Here is a 21,517-nt window from a genome sequence, read left to right as displayed (position 1 = left end):
TTTCTGGTGTTATCAGTTCATTTCTAAGATTACCAACATAGTTTCGGTTTGGATTATTGTAACAATTAAAAATTATACAACAAACCGAAACTATATGTGGAGAGAAGTGGGTGAACTACAGAGGTGTAGTGTTTGATACAGTTACAAAACAAGGTTCCTTTTCTCTTTTTTCTTTTCCTTATTATAACTAACTGATACCTTGTGTGACTGTAGAGTCTGAGTATTCATTTATTATTGTAAGAGTTAACTTTCCTTCTAATAAAATAGGCATTAAGATCCATGAACATGACCGTAAAGGATTTTCTGTGTTGACAATTTTTTATGACTAATGTAACTAGTTGAGTTTTCGCTTTCCGTGTCCTAATGAGATGTGAGAAAACAGTTGTAGCTTGTCAGTTCCTCTGTTCTCTCAAGTGCCTGTATAATGCAATTACCATTTTACACTGGAGCCTGGAGCCCTGTCAGACTGGGCCGCCGTCAAGTGAATCTGTGCAGTTCATTTACTGTTTTCATTGAGGTTTTGCCATCATCTGCCTCAATTTTAAATTACTGACAATGTTCAGTCTGAGCCGTGCTTTTGTGCACACATAACCTCACACACAACGTTATAAAGTACGTGCGAAGCTTTGCACGCTCACAAACTTAAGTCACCACCAACAACAACAACAACAACCACCAAGAAAATGTTGTGGACAAACCAGTACCTAAATAGACTTGGAATATTCAATCTTCTGCTGAGAGATATATAGCATTAAGTGCAGGACCTTCGCTTGAATATCCTTGATCTAGAGGCACACGCAAGTCTAGCTAGTAACCTAGAATGGGCTTAAAGGAACAGTAACATCAATAAATGAAAGTTGTAAAGTAATAAAAATATAATACGGTGTTGCCCTGCACTGGTAAAACTGCTGTGTTTGCTTCAGAAACACTATTAATGTTAATATCAATAAGCTGCTGTGTGGCAATGGGGGCAGCCATTCAAAGGAGAAAAGGCTCAGGTTACACAGCAGATAAGCTCTGTAGAACATAATGGTGTTATCTGTTATCCACTATTTAACCTGTGCCACCATTGCTACACAGCAGCTTGTTTCTATGATCTATAATAGTGTTTCTGAAGCAAACACATCAGTTTTACCAGTGCAGGGCAACAGTACATGATATTTTCATTACTTTCCATTTTTGGTGTTACTGTACCTTTAAAGTGGACCTGTCACCCAGACACACAAAAACTGTATAATAAAAGTCCTTTTCAAATTAAACACAAAATCCAATTTCTATTTTTTTATTAAAGCATTCCTAGCTGTTGTAAGCTCAGTTAAAAATCTCAGCTGTCAATCAAATATTGTCTGATACTCCTCTGTGCCTTAGGCATATAGACAGAGCAGACAGTTACTTTCACTTTCCATTCAGCACTTCCTGGGTGTCACTGCTCTCCCCACATTCCCCCGCTCTCTTAACCATTTAATTGTGTAGCCAGGACATGGGGATGGACATCAGGTCCCCCATTCTGGTGCACAAACAAGATTCTGAGATGATACAAGGCTTGTCTTAATAACAGTGTCCACAAAATGTCTTCTGCCTGCTTGCTATAATTATGAATTCCCAAACTGAAGGATACATTCAAATATTTTATATAGTTTAATTAAAGTTGATTTTGCTTGACTAATGTATTAAAATAGGATTTTGAATATTTTTTTTTTTTTTTGCAAGTTAAAGTTTTACAATATGGTAGTTTGCTCCCTCAACTTAACACTTTCTTTTTTGCTGCTGACATACTATTTGTAATTAGTGCAGTGCAAATTGCTGACTGGTATCCGCCAGTTAGGGCAGGTGATATCTGTCAGCAACTCACAGCATCGATGTTATTCCAGTCTGAGAGTTAAGGTGGCCATACATACATACATACATACATACATACATACATACATACATACATACATACATGCTACAATTACAAACTTTCCAACAGCCATTGGTAGTACGAAAGATCTCTTGTCCACACTACTAACATTCTCTACTAACAACGGATATCAAAAGCTTTTTACTGATATCTGTCGCCTTGTCTCCCAACAAACACACACAGATTATTGTACAAAAGAAGTTTTGTACATTATCAGTGCGTCTATGGTGACCTTGACTCACAACTGTTGGCTACAAGAGTCAGAAAAAGAAGGCAAATAATTGAAAAACTATATAAAACAAATAATGAAGACCAATTAAAAGTTGCTTAGAATTGCCCATTCTATAACAAACTAAAATATAACTTAAAGGTGAACCACCCCTTTAAGCAACCCATATTCTGCATAAGAAGATTGCATGGTCTTTCTTTTCTTTTTGGGGTTGGGGAAATATATTCCTCTACTGTATATCACTTGGAGCTGCCAATATGTTTTATACTTTGCAACACTGAGACACCTACCTACTATGAACAAAAAGTTTTCCCATTCATATATCCAGTTAATTACAATATGCAGTGAAGGTTTAGTACTTGAGTTATTTAATTTCTTCCTAATGAAGAATGGCAATATTAAATTGAGGCTTGTCATTAGGAAAAGAATCCTTCACCCACATTCAGAGAGGTTGTTCTCAAATATTTGGAAGATCCCTGAAACCTTCCCACAGCCCTCTGGGACATCAATGCTAAAGAGCTGCCTCTTGAGATTTTATCCTATTTCTAAAGCTAATTCAATTCCCCACAATCCACTTTTGTTTGTTTAATGATCTGTACTGGAACTCTAAGCTTGGCATTTTAATCGGTTGGCAGCTGCTTAGAAACAAGGCGTTTTTATATATTACATCAAGAAAATATCTAGAAACAAGCAAACACCTCCCGTTGCTAGTAAATTAGGGATGCTCCGAAGCCAGGATTCGGTTTGGGATTCTCCAGGATTCGGCCTTTTTCAGCAGGATTCGGCCAAATCCTTCTGGCCATCGGAACCGAATCCTAATTTGCATATGCAATTTAGGGGTGGGGAGGGAGATCACATGACTTTTTGTCAGAAAACAAGGAAGAAAAAATGTTTTCCCCTTCCCAACCATAATTTGCATATGCAAATTAGGGTTCGGATTTGGTTTTTGTGCATCCCTATTGTAAATGCAGGTGACTGGCTAACTAGACATGCTAGAATGCAGAATTCTTCCACCATTATTCTGCTATTTACTTGGGCCAATATCTTGTCACACACTGCTCAATGCTGACTGCTTAATTGGTCACTCCTTCGCTTATTGCCTTTTCCATGGGGCCAAAACAATGTCTTTAATGAGATTTTGGGCCATAGATGTAGCCGCCTTCTGATTGGTCTCTGTGGGCTCCCAGTTGACCCTTAGGGCTAATTTGCAGTTTATTCTAATTGGTGGCCTCATTGGATAAAGATCTCCTTGTATGATGACCCCCCCCCTCGCTACTCATCCCTATGTATAAATATATGAGAAAATATGAAGGAAAATGAATTCATAATAGTCCTTTGTCACTTCCCTAGACAGAATGTTCACAAGTAATCACAAATTTTGTTTGGGAGGTGATCAACCCCTTCATTGTTTTGAACCACATTTTTAGTTAAGTTGTTTTAAATTGTTCACCAGAAATAAATCCTCCTTTCAATGACTTTTTATAGTTTTTCCTAAATTGATGTCCTGCCTCTAGTGTTAGTTTGACAGCTCAGTGATCCAGGTGCAGATTTTAAACTGTTACAATTTGCTATATTAGTTGATACATTTCTCAACAGTATCTGTGGAATATTTGCAACTATTGTATCAATTCTTACATCCGCCTTTAATGAAACTCAGGGATCCTGCTCAGCAGGGACAACGATAACCAATGATTCAAATAAAAGTATCAATTTAGAACAATTTATATAGTCTTTGCTCATCCGAGCTGATTTAGACCTGAGAAGGTGAAAAATGCAACTTTAAAGGAGAAGGAAAGCCAAAAAACTACTTAAGCTCTAAGTGTTGCCAAGGAATAGTATATATAATTACCAGCAAGCAATCTCCAATTCGTTTTTCCATTAATCTTTTAGCTGCAATCGATTTTTTAAAAAGTGTAAGCATGTATGATATAGCATACCTTTGCTGTTGTCCATAAATCCTTCTGAATAGGGCACACGCATGCGCAATCGTTTCAATCCGTGCCCTGCGCATGCGCACAAGAATAAATTTTTTCCTTGTGCAGTGATGACGAAGCAGTCACGTGACACCTCCGTTTGTTATCGCTGACCTCTCTGCCACTGCCTCGTCATTCACCAATCGCGTACTCCTGCTCTCCCATTGCTAAGAGATTAGGGTAAACTTTGAAGCTCCTGCGCTCGCTCAGGATTTAATTTACAGTCTGTCAGCGAGCCGAGCGCAGGAGCTGAGGAGGGGGGAGATTTAAAAAAAAAGGCAGGCAGCGATCGGGTCTGTCTGAGGTCTGTATTAACTTAAAAGAATAAAGAATGAATGCGAGTATGATTATGCCGGGGGGTCACGAAGGAGGCACATGCGCATTACAGAGAGAGCGCAGGACGGAAGTGATGCGCCTATTTGAAAATGGCGGCGCCAAACTGTGGAAAGGGGTGAAACTTCCGAAGCATGGTGCACAGAAGCAGGAATGATTTCAGATTTTTTAGTATGGCGTTTCAGGAGGGGGCCTGATGGAAAACACATTGAAGGTAGTGTCGTTTTTTTTGTTTCCTTCTCCTTTAAACATTACGATTACAAAAACACACAAATAAAAAATCGTAATTGAAAGAAGTCTTTTTCTGTGAACTAGCTCAAAAATAACTGAACTGAAAAAATGTCGGATGGTCAACAGCCACTTTAGTGCTGGAATGTGAGGCGTAAATCCTGTGCATGAGCCAAGCACTCATTTTTTTTTTTTTTTACAAATATGTAAAAATATTGGCTGAATACAGTGAACTGATACATTTATTAAAGGGAAACTATTGTGAACATGAACATTTATTATAAGCTTCAGCATACTGAAATAAGAAATTTTCTAAATACAATCAATAAAAAATTCTGTACTGTTTCCGAAATAATCAGGTTTATCTTCACTATTCCTCTCTGCATCTGTTTCTCTTCATTCTGTCTTCATGCAAGATGAATGATCCAATATATCTTATAGGGGGGCTCCATTTGCCTAGAAGATGTATTCGAGGTCACCAGACATGTCTCTCTACATGCAGAATTTGTGCAAAGTCAGTTATTTTGTTAGATTTGCTTGCACTGGAATCCATTATTTGAGTGAGCTCTAATTCTACTAGGAAAGGAAGCCCCCCCCCCATAAGATATATTGGATGGAACTGTCTATGAATATCTGACACCCAACTGCTGCAAGAAGAAAGAATGTAGAGAAACTGATGCGGAGAGAGGGATAGTGAAAAAAACTTGATTATTTCAGAAACAATGCTGAATATTTAATTGTGTTTAGAAAGTTTATTTCAGTATGACCAAGCTTATATTAAATCGTAATTTTCGTGATAATTCCCCTTTAAGGATCAAGCCAGCTGCAGTCACTCCTGTCACTCTCTTTATTTCATCTGTCATGGGACAGTCCCCTTGTGTTGCCATATTCATATAGAAATACCCTTCTTTTGTTACTGTGGAGATTACCATACAAGTTTGCTTTCGTGGCAAATAATCAATATGCCGTTGAGAACAAGCTCCAGAAGAGCCACTGCAACAAAACCCAATGTCCGTGTTCGTTGCTAACTATTGAATGTGAATTTTCAGTCCCATGCAGTTGTTCACATGGACCCGATGTTTTGATCAAAAACCGTCCGATCCCACACATGGTTTTTGTTAGTAAAGATCATACATGCCTCATTTTGACCATATTGGCTGACTATCTGTGTAGGTATCAGATCAAGGATTGGTTTAAATCAGGTCCCCAACCCTTTTTTACCCATGAGCCACATACAAATGTAGAAAAAAAAAAAGTTGGAGAGCAACATAACCATGGAAAAAGTCCCTAGGGTGCCAAATACAGGCAGCCTGATGTAGACTGGCAGCCTACAGGAGGCTCTGTTTGACAGAACACATGGTTCTTATGCAGCTAAAGCTTTCCTTCAAAAAAATAAGCACCTGCTTTGAGGCCACTGTGAGCAACATCCAAGGGGTTGGAGAATAACATGTTGCTCACGAAATTTTATAGGATGGCCAATTATCAATTCAAAGTAAATTGAAAATATAATCTGCCAATACGGCTGTCCCTGCATTTGGGGTTCTGAATGGTGGAATTCTGGATGTTTAGACAGTGTATAACTGCCTTTAGTTGTTTATCTGACTGCAAATTTTCTAGAGACCCATAGGGTCAGGTTACACATGCAGATGGGGAGGCAGTTTGGGGAGAGTAGTCTCCTTGAAGAAGAGGAGATTTGTTGCGGGCGACTTATCTCCTCGAATCTGCCTGTGTGCCCTGACCCTTACCCAATGCTGTTATAAGTCCAAGAAAACTATTCTTTGTTGTTTATTCATAGTCTAGAAACAACCAGAAGTCGGGTAACTGAGAAGAAACATCCAAGACTGACTTCTGCTATAATGTTTCAAGTGGCTGAACCAGCAGTGCAGAAGGGCATGGGAAAATACTGCTTTCATTAGAGGTTTTCATCATCTTTAAATGGGTTGACAGCAGTGATGTTTCAGAGGCTTTCTGTTGACGCTATAAATTGCAATGCTACAGCACCCAAAGAAGGCGATGAGATTGAGCTGTTTGCTTGTTTTATATGAGGGTATAAAAGTCATTTCCCTATTAAAAGCTACAATTTCCAGGGCTTTGACTCAGGCATGAATGATAGGGCTTTGGTTTGTGGCTCACTTTATTAACCACAAGCTTGTTTAAATATGTGAGTCTTGTGGCAGCACAGCAGCAGGGCCGATGCTCTGGGTAAAATCAACTTAAGTGCCAGAATTAACCTGATATGGAAGATTAACCTGGAATTTATATTAACTGCACAGTACAAGGTCCATCTTGCTTCTGTCATGGAGCCACACACAACTGTAGCATTCATTCATGTTGTTCCTGGCATTGCACTGAAATGAAACCATGTTACACATTTCACATTCCACTCGATAGGCTGCTGTGTATAGTGAAAACCATTGTGTGGCTTCTTGTGTTAATGATGAGCCTCTGCCTTAAATCTTAATCTGTTTACTGAGCTGTAAAATTATTTTTACACTTGAGAATCTTAAGTTTACATTGACTCGTCCAGCTTACGTTTTAAAGGGCAAGCAGTACTATTTTAGTTAATCCAGCGGGTGGTTCCACTGTTTTTTTGGTGGGGGTATAGAAATGCCAGTGAATATTATAGTCATAAGTAGGACCTTAAGGGATATGTAAACCTTTAAAATAAGTGAATGTAAGTTTGATGAGGGTGCTATTCTAAGGACTTTTGTAATTTACATTCATTACTCTTTCTCCTGACAACTTTTTTCCTTATTTAAAAAAAAATAAAATTAAAGCAAAACATGAATTCACAAAAAGTCCTGTTCATTGCATTTTAATGTTGCACAAGGGGCCTATTATGACCCTTTAATATCCAAGTGAAAGTAAAACTTTAAAATTAGTGAATGTAAAATTGATGAAAGTGCTATTCTATGAAATCTTGCAATGTACATTCATTATTTATTTTGTTTTTATTCCAAGATATTAAGGGATACATGTGCTGTTAATATGAATTAATTTTGCTGCAACAGCACCACCTGCTGGTCAGTTCCTGACCAGTCTGACCACAAAGTTGTCAGGAGAAAGAGGCTGTTCTGATGTTCTTCTGCTTGGGGGAAAAAAATAAATATTTCTGGCATCTTTCCTAAGCAGAAGAACATCAGAGCAGCCTCTCTTTCTCCTGACAACTTCCTTGACTATTTGGTGGTCAGACTGGTGGGAAACTGACCAGCAGGTGGCGCTGTTGGAACAAAATTCATTCCTATTAACAGTACATGTATCCTTCGATATCTTGGAATAAAAAATAAATAATGAATGTAAATTACAAAAGTGAATGAAATAGCACTCATTAATTTTACATTCACTTATTTTAAGGCTAAGGGCACACGCTGCTATTTTGAGAGATTTGTCTCCCAGCGACAAATCGCTTCTACTTTGGGCGACTAATCTCCCCCTTACTGCCTTCCCGCCAGCTAGAAAGTAAATCGCCTGCGGGATGGCACTCTGAGCGCTTAGTTTTCCGAATTTGCCTCACGAGGAAACTTCGGGCAATTTCAGAAAACCGAAGCAATCAGGCATACCGCCTGCGATTTACATTCTAGCCGCTGGAAGGTAGTTCAGGGAGAATAGTCTACCCAAAGAAAAGCGATTTGTCCCTGGGCGACTAATCTTCTGAAATAGCAGCGTGTGCCCTTGCCCTAAAAGTTTACTTATACTTTAATAAACAGTGCTTCACTTTAACGGTTTTGAGTGCAGGCTAAAAGCTTTTTTAACTTGTAATATTCAGTTAAGATGAAGCCCTTGTAATGTTTTTCCACACCTGGCAGAATATATATAAAGTGGTTTCTCGTCATAAACAGACAATATTTCTTTCTTGAAACAAAACATCCTAAACATGGAAACATAATTTAGCTGCTTTCCTTCATCCCTTGCCTGGGCAGAGAACTTTCCTGTTCTGAAAACCTTAATTTCTAGGTGGCTTACTGCAGCTCTCTACTGCCATGCCAGAATTTTGTGGCTTCTAATTTCAAGTTCTTTCTGTCTTTCCCAAAATAGAATTTGTTTATGTGACTAGAAATCCCTGTGTTTTGTGACAGCCACTCAGCTGCTGATAAGCAGACAAGAAGTGCCATTTGAGATTCCTAGGAAATTACTTCCTAAGCAGCACTTTTTAAATATAAACCAAATAAAATCTGCCTCTCACCCTGCCGCCTTGGCTGGAGTGTAGTTCAGTTCACTAGATATTTCAGGCTTAATCAGTATTAAAATAAGTCCTATTGAATGCCTATTTATTCTCTAGTTATCAAATACATCACCCAAAGTGTCCCCCAACAGCAGAGGAAGCTTTATCAGAAAGGTCTATATAAATGCACCAGCAAACCCTCAAAGTAACACAGCATTTCTTTCTTTCTATTGTGAACACATGGGCTTCTTTATCAGACTTCCTGTTTTCAGCATAAACCTCCAGGGCTAGGGCTTGAGCATGCTCAGTTTGCTTCTCTCTCCCCCTGCCCCTCCCATTATTACAGAGAAAAAGGAAATCATGGTTAAAAATTTGGATTATTTCATTATAATGGAGTCTGTGATATGGCAATTCCGTAATTCGTAGCTTGATCCAACTAACTTGATCCAAACTAAGATGTAATTAATCCTTATTGGAAGCAAAACCAGCTTTTTGGGTTTATTAATATTGACATGATTTTCTAGTAGACCTAAGCTTAAGGTATGAGGATCCAAATTACGGAAAGGTCCGTTATCTGGAAAAACCCAGGTCCCGAGCATTCTCGATAACCAGTCCTGTACCTTGTAGTTGATCCAAACTATGGTATAATTAATCTTTATTGGGAGCAAAACCAGCCTATTGGGTTTAATTAATGTTTACATGATTCCCTAGTAGACTTAAAATGTTATCATCCAAATTATGGAAATATCCATAATCCGGATGCGCATGCGTACTTCTCTATCGGGAAATATAGGATTTGTTTAGTTCTGTGCTCCTATTCTTTTTTTTTTTTTTTTACGTCCATGTATGCAAGTTCAGTATTGATCTTAAAGCACAAAGCAGCAGGAAGCAGAAAAATTGTATTTTTGTAGTGGAAAGTGCACCAGTGATACACTCCTGAAGGAAGGCAGCACACAAATTAACAAAGAGGTGCAAATAATCTCATGCGCAGTTAATTACTGAGCCAAACAATTGCAGTTGCATTTAATTAAAGGAGACTTTGTAAATTGTTTAGTAGTGCACATGAATGGTCTCCAGTGAGTCTCCATCTGTATAATGAATCTGCTGCTTTCTCTATTATACAGCGGTAAAGAAATTCAATAGAATGTTCTAAACATCTTGTAATCAAATTCATACTCTTGTACCTGCATTTATATTATACTCAGTCGTGCTGTATGTTATTGGCACACAAAAAAAGGTGCTAAATTGGATGTTGTTTCTTTTTCTATGCCATTGTTTCTCTCTTCACATTTACATGTACATTTATGCAATCTCAAAACTAGACTTTCTGCTTTGTCCGATCATTTGTGGTATTCCATGCATGTACTGCAAATGTGTCTCCAAAGCTTTTGCTGGCCATACATGTTCACATATTCTTTACTATACAACAAAAGTTTGGCTATTGACTGTAAGTTTTAATGCAACGATTATTCAGATTTAAATTGTCAGAAAAATAACAAATTGAACGAGTGTAAGGCCAAACATTTGTTTGTTTACTGACCTAGACTGAGTCACAATTCCAGTGTGTGATCTATTGGATTCACTAAACTGAATTCTTATTCCTTTTAGAGATCGGCATTTGGATTCCCAGAGCTCAGATAATCCGTCTGCTTACTGGTCTGTTTATCTATGCACTGGTACTTTAAATATTTTTTCGCCTTGTTTTGCCGAAAAAATGACGCCCGTAGACTTGTATGATGTCATGCGTCAAAATAAAAAGACGCGCAGCAAAAAATTTTTGCCGCACGTCTTTTTATTTTGGCCGCATGAAACCAAACAATATGTTTTTGACGCCCATAGACTTTAATGGGCGTCAGCGACATTTCGCTGGTGGCGAATTTTTGACGAAACGGGTCAAATTCGCCCATTCCTATTTGCAAGATCCAGACATAGAGGAACCAAAATTCCCTGTTTAAAACAGGCAAAAAGTATTGAACTCTGTATTAAAAAGGTGGGTGGTGGGGTTAGTGATCTTTAGGCTGATTCCACAGGGGGAAACATAGGCCAAGAATCAGCCCCACTGCTGTTATCAGCCTTCTTTTGTGACTGCACCCGAAACCACTCCATCTGCCCTGGTGTAGGTACACAGAGTGGATTTTGGTATTTATTTTGGTGACTAAATACTCTCTGTGCCCGGCCCAATGCAGTGGCTCTGTAGGCAAAGAATCAGCCCTGTGTAGAGTGACGCCTTCATAAATGATAGTAAATCTTACAGTTTCTAGAATTAGGGATGCACCAAATCCACTATTATGGATTTGGCCGAACCCCCAAATCCTTTGTGAAAGATTCTGCTGAAGACCGAACTGAATCTGAACCCTAATTTGCATATGCAAATCCGTGAGGGGGAGGGAAAAAAAGGTGCGGTAAAAATTTTTTTTTAACTTCCTTGTTTTGTGACGAAAATTCACATGATTTTAAGGATACGGTTCTGCCAGGCACAACAAATCCTGCGGAAAATGGCCGAATCCTGGATTCGGTGCATCCCTATTTAGAATTAGGTGCCTGGAATTTTTGCCTCATTGAAAACATGTTGAGTTGATATTTGCAATAGAACATAGCACTTGTATTGCTGGGAGGCATGACTTTTCTGCAGTAAACAAACCACTGGTATTTGATGCTGACATTGTCTTTTTTTATTTATTCACTAATGAAGCTCCTTTGTCTGCCACTTCCACCTCTATTCACTTGAATGGGAAACACGTGGCAGTGCTGTAACTGTTTGTTTTTTTATTTTTTTTTACCATAAAGTATTTATATCTTGGTAAGCACGTACAGCAGAGGTGTCCAACCGGAGGGCTGCATGTGGCCCAGGATGGATATAAATGTGGCCAATCCAGGAAATGTCATGTTGCAATGTCACGCACAGAGAACGTATGTACGCGGTTGCTAATTCTGTGCATGTCTGGTTTAAATTTTACATGGCGTGTGTGGCTTCCTAGAGCAGAAAAACAAGTTAACAAGTGAGCGTTTGGTTACTTACAAAGGCAGGTAAGCATTCTTCAGCAGCATCGCCCGCTATGATAGGGATATACTGTATGCAGCGCCTGCATTTGTGAGCAACTTTTTTCAAGAATGAACACACTAAGAGTAAAATTAGAACCATATCATCTGATGAGCACCGTGAGAATTCACTGAGATTTGCAACTACTTCCATTCAACCAGATATTGATACATTACTTTCTCAAACACAATGTCAAAAATCCCACTAGTTTTATGATACTCTCTTTTCTTTTACAATAAAATAAATCAAAAGCTATCATTAGTGTTTGTATGTATTTCGAGTGTGGCCCCAGAAAATTCCAATGTGGCCCAGGCAAGCCAAAAGGTTGGACACCCCTGACGTACAACATATCTGAACACTTGCATACAATTGTACTGTTTCTGTTATAAAGCAACACTAAATAATATCCATTTTTTGTTGAGGAGGAGGGTTTGTTTACCTTGGAGTTATGATGTAGAGAGCAATATTCAAGACGATGTGCAATTGGCACTTTTTTTTTTTTATTTGTGTTTTTTACATTTTAAAGGAACAGTAACACCAACAAATGAAAGTGTATTAAATTAAATAAAATATATTGCACTGTTGGCCTGCACTGGTAAAACTGAGTCGTTGCTTCAGAAACTCTGCTACAGTTTATATAAATAAGCTGCTGTGTAGCCATGGGGGGCAGCCATTCAAAGATGCAAAAGGAGAAAAGGCACAGGATACACAGCAGATAACGGATAAGATATGTAGAATTGGATTGTATGCTGCAAAGCTTATCTGTTATCTACTGTGTATCCTGTGCTTGAATGGCTGCCCCTATGGCTACACAGCAGCTTGTTTATATAAACTATAGTAGTACTTATCTGTTATCGACTGTGTATCCTGTGCTTGAATGGCTCCCCCCATGGCTACACAGCAGCTTGTTGATATAAACTATAGTAGTACTTATCTGTTATCTACTGTGTATCCTGTGCTTGAATGGCTGCCCCTATGGCTACACAGCAGCTTGTTGATATAAACTATAGTAGTACTTATCTGTTATCTACTGTGTATCCTGTGCTTGAATGGCTGCCCCATGGCTACACAGCAGCTTGTTTATATAAACTATAGTAGTACTTATCTGTTATCGACTGTGTATCCTGTGCTTGAATGGCTGCCCCATGGCTACACAGCAGCTTGTTTATATAAACTATAGTAGTACTTATCTGTTATCTACTGTGTATCCTGTGCTTGAATGGCTGCCCCCATGGCTACACAGCAGCTTGTTGATATAAACTATAGTAGTACTTATCTGTTATCTACTGTGTATCCTGTGCTTGAATGGCTGCCCCATGGCTACACAGCAGCTTGTTTATATAAACTATAGTAGTACTTATCTGTTATCTACTGTGTATCCTGTGCTTGAATGGCTGCCCCATGGCTACACAGCAGCTTGTTTATATAAACTATAGTAGTACTTATCTGTTATCTACTGTGTATCCTGTGCTTGAATGGCTGCCCCCATGGCTACACAGCAGCTTGTTTATATAAACTATAGTAGTACTTATGTTATCTACTGTGTATCCTGTGCTTGAATGGCTGCCCCCATGGATACACAGCAGCTTGTTTATATAAACTATAGTAGTACTTATCTGTTATCTACTGTGTATCCTGTGCTTGAATGGCTGCCCCCATGGCTACACAGCAGCTTGTTTATATAAACTATAGTAAAGTTTTTGAAGCAAATACCCCAGTTTTACTAGTACAGGGCAACACTACTTTATTTATTCATTCATTACTTATAGGAACAGTAACATCAAAAAATTATTTTAAGTAATGAAATAAAAATCCAGTGTTGCTCTGCACTGGTAGGGTTTCTGAACCAAACCGATCCGATTTTCCAGTGCAGGGCAATAGTAGAACAGTAGCAGAACCTACTTTAAACTGTTCTAAATTGATCTGATCCATTACTTACGTTTGGCTTTGCAGAGCCAAATCCTCCTCCTAGTTTCATTAAAGGGATTGTTCACCTTCAAACAACTAGTTGTTTTCCGATAGATCACCAGAAATAATGACTTTTTCCAAATACTATCTATTTTCTGTGTGACCATTTTTGTAATATAGTGTAAAGTGTCTTTTTCACCTTCTAAAGCCGCTCTGGGGAGGGGGGTCGCCGACCCTGTAAACTGTTCTAAATGGATACTTATCTTTGTCTATCTCTGGGTTTCATTACAGGCAGCTGTTAGAATTGATACAATACTTACTAAAACTCCAGAGATGCTGCTGAGAAATGTATCAACTAAATGTTGCAAAATTGTAAAAGTTTAAAATCTGCACCTGAATTACTGAGTTGCCAGACTCAAACACCAGAGACACGAACATTCAACTTTAAACTTAGATTTTTGAAAAGCCTTAAAAATTTAATAATGGAAAGTAATTGGAAAAAAGTCCGGTTAGCAATATGAAAACAACTGAACTGAAAAAAAGTGTTTGGAAAGTGAATAATCACTTTAAAGGCAGCTGTTAGAATTGATACAATAGTTGCTAATATTCCCACAGATGAGAAATGTAACGACTAATATAGCAAATTGTAAGTTCAGAATCTGCACCCGAATCTGTGAGCTGCCAGACAAACACCAGAGACAGGACTTCAATTTTGGAAAAACTGTAAAAAAAAAACAAAAAAAACATGGAAAGCAATTAATAACAGTCTTTATTTCTGATGAGCAATCTGAAAACATCTGAACTGAAAAAAGTTGAAAGTAAACAACCCCTTTCAATAATGCCTATACTATCTAGCCATTACAAATCCATTTTTCTTCTTCCAAAATTTTTCCTACACACTTAGTATTTTAATGTAAAGAACGTTGCCAAACGGGCAGATCTCTACGTGTATGGCCACCTTAAGGCTTGCATTAAGTGTTCCCATTCGGTTAAGCTAGAAAAGTCTTTCTTTTTCCAGTTGAAGGAAATTAATTTTTTTTCCCTCGAATAAGGCATTGGCCAGAGTACTGTTAAATCTAAGTCTTGGGGAAACTCCAGCAGTGATTCCCAGCAGGGTTATAAAACATAGAACTCCTAACACACACACACAAGTTTCAAAGTTGCTTGAGAGCAAGCCATTTTAATAATCTTTGATGCTCGCCTTAATTTATGGTGAACAATCCCTCGCACCTCTGTCTTTTTCCACTTTTAACTTTTAGCGAAAGTTATGTTTTTTTTTTTTATGTTTTGTTTTTTAAAAGCGAAACTGAGCACGGCAAAAGGTTTTCCTTGTGGTCTCTTGTAAAGACGTAGTCTGATTGGCAAGCCTTCTGCTTGAACCAGCAGTGCATTGTGGGCTTCAGGGAGTTAATAGGTTGGCAGAGACGGAAGATATTTTCCAGAGCGGCTAGCTGGGCTCGCAGCTGCGGCCATTTTTTATTTAACGCAGTGAAATTTCTAGTGCTGCGGATGACAATGTGTCCGCTTTAAAGCCCAACTTCCTCTGTTTGCACTTCAGCATTCCAAAACAGACCGCTCTGAAGGCAAACACGTTCCAAGAGTACAACCAAAAAAAAAACCTTATGACAGTCATCTACGCAGCTCCCTCGCTGTCAGTTTAACTCTTACAGTTCATGTAAAGTGGCAGCCAGTAGGCATTAATGTTTTTCTTTTTTAACCAGCGTATTAATGTTCAGGGCAGCTGCCACTATTTATTAGAAGGGAGGGGAGTATTTGTCCAAATGGAGCCCTCCGTCAGGAGGAGTTGGCAAACGGGGCTTTTGCAGCAGCAGCAGTAAAATGACACCATGCTTCTCCTCCATTTTCTAATGAAATCTGCGGAGTGGGAAAGCAACAGGAGTTGGAAACGTCTTTCCTTGGATTCTCTCTGCCGAAACCATGTTTTAGGAGCTTTGGTGTCAGGTTTGTGCAAACCTGTTTTTTATGCACTGCCGCTTTTATCTGTACAGCTGTAATGGCCAAAAGGACTGGAGCCAAAGCTGCTTCCGAAACACAAAAATGCTTTGCACGCAGGTCTTTTTTTTTTTTTTTTTAACAAAGGTAGTGGCAAACAAAATGCCAGCGTGAAAGCAGACAGTTTTACTAGCAGTGGGCGGCCGAAAGAGAACCATCGTACTTGTATGATCCTATTACTTTCTAAGTGCATCGTGCTGTGTAGAATTGTTTTGCTGTAGAAACCCCAAGCTTGTAGTCTATTTAAAAATCTCTCCTGTTTCGTCTTGCGTAACTGTCAATCAACTAATGGGAAACATTTCAGCGAGACGGCAGTGCTTATTATACAGGTATGGGACCTATTATCCAGCTACAGTTTTATTATTACAGAGAAATAGGAAATCATTTTTTAAATTCTGGATTATTTGATTATAATGGAGCCTATGGGAGACAGCCTTTCAGGAGACAGCTTTTTGGATAACGGGTTTCCGGATAACTGATCCCATACCTGTATGATGTTCTTTGTGCAAAGTAACCCTGTGTGAACAATAGTCAGGAGGGGAGAATCATCTGTTACTTTTATTAGAATTGCAGCTTGGTTTCTTCGTCTCCGCGTTTGCTTATGAATCTGATTTCTAGTAGAAAAATAGAGCCTCCCAGAGGTGTTTTGGCAGGGGGACACAACTCCCCCACACTAGCTGGATTCCGCAGCCATGGAAGTACGAAGGCATTCGTTTGTAGTGTACGTTCTTTTCCAGTGACTCGTCTCGAACTGCAAAGGGAGCCGTGTGACTTTACTTGCAACAGTTGCTGAAGAAAGAAGCTCCTGTCGTAGCTAACATTTGCACATTTAATTGAATTCGTATGCCGTTTCTTCTTGCTGCAACTTTCCTTTGCTGGTTGTTTAGTTCCTGACAGCTGCAGAAGGGAGAGCAATCCTAGACTTCCCAGACTTTAAGGGCAGGAATACATGGCCGATTCAGCCGCAATCCGACGCGCTGCGCAAAATCACGGGCGTCACGTCGGATGCGACGGAAATAAGGTAAGTAATTCAATTGTCGCATCGTGTCGCATCAACAATGCGACACAATCCGACACTGCCATTACTTACCTTGTTTCCGTCGCATCCGACGTGACGCCTGTGATTTTGCGCATCGCAACGGATCGCGGCTGAATCAGCCATGTAGTCCTGCCCTAAGCCTTCATGCAGATGCTTTTGCTGTGAGACACATTGTTTACACAGTTTATTTAAATACACAGTTTAATAATTTAATGAAAGCTTGCACTTGTTTACTTATACCCTATATTGAGCTGAATGAATCTGAATACACCTGCTGTAATGAATTGACCCTTAATTTCAACCTAGTCTCAAAAAAAATTATTGTGGCCATGTTATTTGCAGTGGCAGCTTTTTTTCCCCCTTCTCTCGGGTTCTCCCTTGCGAGTTAATTGCTGATAACGAAATCTGTCTTCACCTCATCTTAGAATTATGCACTCAACTGGAAATACACTGCCACTGGGTTACAAGTGTTACAACTACAGGGTCGTAGGAGGGCAGGATTGTAATAGCTGTGACGTTGTGCTGTTGCTACAGATTGACACGCACATGAGACGTTGGACGAATCTTTTATTTTTTTTTAACACATTTTTGTCTGTTGTTTAAATCCTGCGAGTGCCATCACTTCACTGTGTGTGTCTCACCAAATCCACTATTTTGGATTAGGCCCAATCCTTTGCAAAAGATTTTTCGGAAGGGGAAAAATGTTTTACTTGTTTTGTGACTAAAAGACACGCGATTCCCCCCCCCCCCTAATTTTGGTTCGGCCGTGCAGAATTGATTCGGCCAAATCCTGGATAGTGTTGGTGCAGTTTTATAATTACAGTGAAACCTCAATTTTAAGTCTCCTGATTTTAAGTTTTCATGCATTTTAAATTATTTTATTTGTGGTCCCACCAATTTATAATGCATTTCAATGGGTGTATTTCCCTCATTTTAAGTCGTTTTCCCGGATTTTACATCAAAATTGTATTCTGATGTTACAAAAAACTGTTTCCCCCCCCCCCCCTCTATGAATGTTATTATTTGAGAAATAAAGAGGTTTAAAGGGGTTGTTCACCTTCCAAACACTTTTTTTCAATTTAGTTGTTTTTAGATTGTTCCCTAGAAATAATGACTTTTTTCCAATTACTTTCCATAATTAATTTTTTACATTTTTTCCAAAATCTAAGTTTAAAGTTGAATGTGTCTCTAGTGTTTGAGTCTGGCAGCTCAGTAATTCAGGTGCAGACTCTAAACTGTTACAATTTTGCAACATTTACTTGATCCATTTCTCAGCAGCATCTCTGGAGAATTAGTAACTATTGTATCAATTCTAACAGCTGCCTGTAATAAAACCCAGAGATTCTGCTCAGCAGGGACAAAGATAAGAAATGTATCAACTAAATGTATCCATTTAGAACAGTTTACAGGGTCGGCGACCCCCCTCCCACAGCTGCTTCAGAAGGAGAGAAATGACACTTTACACTTCAATATTAGAAAAACCGTGACACATAGAAAATAGAAAGTCATTGGAAAAAGTCGTTATTTCTGGTGATCTATCTGATAACAACTAGTTGTTTGAAGGTGAACAACCCCTTTAATAATGAGGGTTAAACATTGCAGGGTTAATGTTACACTATGGGGGGGGGCAAGTGTATGACTCTCTCTCAGTCACATACACAAGCTAAAGCAATAAGTGATTGGCGCAGGACTGAATAAGGGGCAGACTCATTGGAATTCACCATTTACAGGCAGAGCCATGACAAAATATTCATCTGGTTACTATTTAAAGGGGTTGTTCACCTTCAAACAACTAGTTGTTATTTCTAGGGAACAATCTAAAAACAACTAAATTGAAAAAAGTGTTTGGAAGGTGAACAACCCCTTTAACAGTAAATATTGTATCTCAAAGTAAAACGGACTCCTGTGCTTATATCCTTCCAGTACTAGAAGAAAAAGTTACTTTAAACGGGGGGTTCACCTTTAAACTAAAGACGTATATTATAGAATTAAAAATTCTAAGCAACTTTTCAATTGCTCTTCATTCTTTATTTTTTATAGTTTTCGAATGATTTGCCTTTTTCTTCTGACCTTTTCCAGCTTTCAAATGGGGTTCACTGACCCCATCTAAAAACAAATGCTCTGTAAAGCTACAAATGTATTATGATTATTATTATTATTGCTGCTTTTTATTACTTCTCTGTTCAGGCCCACTCCTATTCATATTTCAGTCTCTTATTCGATTTAATGCATGGTTACTAGGGTAATTTGGACCCTAGCAACTGGCGAGCTGCTGCGTAAAAAGCTAAATAACACAAAAACTACAAATAATGAAAAATGAAAACCAATTGCAAATTGTCTCAGAATATCATTCTCTACATCGTAGTAAAAGGGGACCCGTCGCCCAAAAAAAAAATATTCAAAGTCCTATTTTATCACATTACTCAAGTAAAATGAACTTTAATTACACTATATAAATTATTTGAATCTTACTTCCTTCAGTCTGGGAATTCATAATTTTAACAAGCAGGCAGGGGCCATTTTGTGGACACTGTTATTAAGACAAGCCTTGTATCATCTCAAAATCTTGTTTGTGCACCAGAATGGGGGACCTGATGTCCATCCCCATGCCCTGGCTACACAATTAAACGGGGAAGAGAATGGGGGGAATGTGGGGAGAGCAGTGACATCTAGGAAGTGCTGAATGGAAAGTGAAAGTAATTGCCTAAGGCATAGAGGAGGGGCAGAAAATATTTGATTGACAGCTGAGATGTTTAAATGAGCTTACAACAGCTATGAATGCTTTAATAATAAATAGAAATTGGATTTCATGTTTCATTTGAAAAGGACTTTTATTATACAGATTTTTGTGTCTGGGTGACAGGTCCACTTTTACACATTTCCCTGATTTTACATAATTCTTTCCTGGTCCCCTGAAGAATGCAAAATGGGGGTTCTACTGTATTTGTTACACGTTACTGTCATGAATTTGCTTTTTTTAACTGTTACACCAGTATCTAAAATCAGTTTATATTATTCTTATATTTGTTATACAGTGCAAGATCAAATAAGCCAGCCTTCGTCTATCAAGCAGAATAAATGCTGGTTGTTGTGGAAATACAGATAAACGAATTATGCCAACCGACCCTCATCAATCAGTCGGCAGCAGCAACCAGTGCCTCATAATCCTCCTTGTCAAATCCCATCACGGTTCTGACATCGGGAACAGAAGCGACTTGTGAAGTGTGGCCAGCACATACCCGACATTGTGGCCAAACTGGGGTTAGCCACTAAAGTATTAAACAGGTCGCAAAGCAACACTGTGGTGGACCAGGAGAGACCTGTGACAGAAGAAGTGCAGGGAAGTTGTAAAGAACATCCAGGTAAATGTTTGTGCTTGAGGAGAATATGTATGTATATTTATTTTCTAATGTGATAGAGTATGTCGTGGGTTTTTGAATACGTTTGTGAGGTTCTGTATGATCCGGGACAAGTGCCTTATTCTGCATGCCTTCTGGGCAGCACCAAACATTTCCTGCCCCCACATTTTTACCTTTTGCATAGTCTAGTCAGAGGCACATTTATCAAGGCTCGAGTTTCTAATTCATGCAAGTTTTTTAAAATTGCCTCAAAGGAGAATTCAACCAGTAACTAAAAAAAAAAAAAGCGTACCCTCCTACCCTACAAGCAACCTTGATAAAGTCTGGGAGTCCGTTTCACAATCCCAAAAAAAGTTCAACTTACTAGTGCAGAAAGCTTCTTCTGGCACTTTTCTGTTCAGTTTATTTGCTCCAGAGAAGCATCTAGATCAGGAATCCCCAACCTTTAGAACCCGCGAGCAGCGTTTAGAAGTAAAAGGAGTTGGGGAGCAACACTAGCATGAAAAATGTTCCTGGGCTGCCAAATAAGGGCTGTGATTGGTCATTTAGTAGCCCCTATGTGGCTTGTCAACCTACATTGAGGCTCTGTTTGGCAGTGCACCTGGTTTTTATGCAACCAAAACTTGTCTCCAAGCCTGGAATTCAAAAACAAGCACCTGCTTTGAGACCACTGGGAGCAACATCCAAGGTGTTGGAGAGCAACATGTTGCTCACGAGCTACTGGTTGGGGATCACTGATCTAGATCCTTGCTGCGTCAGTAAACTAAACTTTTGCTCTTCTGTCTGGACTTAACAGCAGAGGAGCTCCTGTAATGCATTTGTGTTAAAACATATGATGTTAGCAGTGTTAAAACTACCTGCAAAGCTAATTCTGTGGGCATGATTTTTATTGGCTATTAGTAATACACTTGTAATATTGGTGTGTAGGTGCATCTCAGGTCATTTTGCCTGGTCATGTGCTTTCAGAAAGAGCCTGCACTTTAGGATGGAACTGCTTTCTGGCAGGCTGTTGTTTCTCCTACTCAATGTAACTGAATGTGTCTCAGTGGGACCTAGATTTTACTATTGAGTGTCGTTCTTAGATCTACCAGGCAGTTTGTCATCTGTACTTTCTCTTATCCAAGGACCTAGAAGCAGTCTCCTAAAGCTAGAGCCAGATGAGGCAGAAATCACCCTGCTTAAATCTGGCAGATTTCAGCCACTGACCTCTGAACGGACTCCTTCTGTGTTCGCGTCCAGAAGCCTTGTGTGCTTGGTGGAATTTGGCTTAAAGGAACAGTAACATCAAAAAATGTGTGTTTTAAAGTAATACAAAATATAATGTATTGTTGCC

The 21,517-nt window shown here is 39.0% G+C and overlaps 1 protein-coding gene across 6 annotated transcripts in view; it reads left to right on the top strand.

Annotated features, from left to right (window-relative positions):
* tnrc6a.S (trinucleotide repeat containing 6A S homeolog) overlaps nt 1-21,517 on the top strand; it is a 59,307-nt gene that overhangs the window by 7,514 nt on the left and 30,276 nt on the right. For all 6 annotated transcript variants that reach the window (XM_018239271.2, XM_018239270.2, XM_018239274.2 and 3 more), the window contains one exon: nt 19,861-20,187. The gene's annotated coding sequence lies outside the window, so the exon portion shown is untranslated. The remainder of the gene's footprint in view (nt 1-19,860; nt 20,188-21,517) is intronic.

The sequence above is a fragment of the Xenopus laevis genome, chromosome 9_10S (assembly GCF_017654675.1).
Source record: "Xenopus laevis strain J_2021 chromosome 9_10S, Xenopus_laevis_v10.1, whole genome shotgun sequence".
In the NCBI taxonomy this organism is placed as follows: Eukaryota; Metazoa; Chordata; class Amphibia; order Anura; family Pipidae; genus Xenopus; species Xenopus laevis.
This window is presented reverse-complemented; position numbering and strand designations above follow the sequence as displayed.